The sequence below is a fragment of the Elephantulus edwardii genome, unplaced genomic scaffold (genome assembly GCF_000299155.1).
Source record: "Elephantulus edwardii isolate Elephantulus edwardi_28Jun2011 unplaced genomic scaffold, EleEdw1.0 scaffold00001, whole genome shotgun sequence".
Lineage (NCBI taxonomy): Eukaryota > Metazoa > Chordata > Mammalia > Macroscelidea > Macroscelididae > Elephantulus > Elephantulus edwardii.
Window position 1 is genome coordinate 27931358 of NW_006399751.1, and position 1656 is coordinate 27933013.

Below are 1656 nucleotides of genomic sequence, written 5' to 3' on the forward strand. Positions count from 1 at the left end.
AAATTAAATAAAATAAAAAAAAGTACAGTAAAGATGATTCTTAGAAGCAAGGATGAAGACTTACTTTCATATACTCTGTGCATATTAAAAGGGGTGCCTACTCCTTGGAGAGGGACATCAAAGTTGGTAGAGGATCAGCAAAAAAATATGGATAACTTTAAAGAAGGTGAACTATGAGGATGATACAGGACTATGTAATATTTACTTTTGTTGCACACAAGGCGACAAAGACTTAGAACACACCTCCTGGCCCCTAACAACAATAGTAAGGTCCTTATGTTGCAATTAGATGTTCTCTCTCTCTTTTTATTCTGTGATATAAACTCCCGAACTCATTTTTAGTTTTCTCACCAGACCACTTACCTTATAGAATAACAATTCTCAAACTTTAATACTGAGATGTGAATTTATCAGAGAGCTTGTGAAAAGTGTAGATTCCTCCTTAGAAGATCTGGGAAGGGTCCTGTAATTCTGTATTTCTGCAAACTATGATGCCTATTTTGGTATTCTGAACATCACACTTCAAATATCATGTTTCTATAGCCAACTCCAGAGTCACTGAGTCAGAATCTGCTACTTATCAAGATCTCCACTTAATCCATATGCACATTAAAATTTGTAAAGCATTATTGTCAAATGGGAAAGCAGGTCCACATATAATAAAGGGTGATTGTTTTTATTTTATCTTAGGTCCTTAAGAGAATGCTTTGATTGGTCCTCTGTTCACAGCTTTTGTTCTGATTAGTGTCTATGACACAGTTTGTACAATATTTTATAAATTGTATGTAAATATTACAGTGGTAGATGTCAAAGAGGTATATGCAAGATTTTAAACTGATAACCAAAATTTCAGGTTAGCATAAAATTTTAGAATCTCTTTTTTTTTATAAATACAAACAGGTTAATATGTTGTTGTTATTATATACCATTGAGTCAGAACAGGCCCATAGCTGACTCCACAGTGGGTTTTCAGAGGCATTTAATCTCATGGTGGATTTGAATTGCATACCTTTGGGTTGCCAGTGCAACTCCTTACTACTAGGCTACCAGTGCTGATATGTTGTTGATTACCATTGAATTGAAACCTACCCATAGCTGACCCTCTTGTGGGTTTTCAGAAGCAGTAAATGGCACAGGAGACTGTCCATCTTTCTCCCAGGGAGCAGCTGGTGGATTTGAATGATGCACATTTGGAGTTGCAGCACAGCTTCTTACCACTAGAATGTGGCAGTTAATATTTGTCACACTATTAAATCATTAGTGTAATTAATAAGCATCTTCGAGTTTCTACAATTATATTCTAGTTCTTACAATAATTTCTTGTTATTAGCCAATGCTTATAGATGGATTTAAATTCTGAAAATATTAGAGTATTAACCAGTGATAAAGACTTTGGTTGCCTCTTTCTGTGCTCAGTAGCTATGCGAGAACTTGACTTTTTTTTCCTCTTACATTCTTTGTTCAAAATTGTTCTATATTAAGAAATTAAGAAAAGTTATATCATGAAGCACAATAATAAAATTTATTAAAAACAGGATAGTAATTTTACTAAATTTCAGATAGTCATTAGATAAATCTTAAGAAATCTCAACACTGACAGCGAAGAAATGTTTTTTCTTTTCAGTCTCTTGAGTAGCATTTAAAGAACTAAGATCA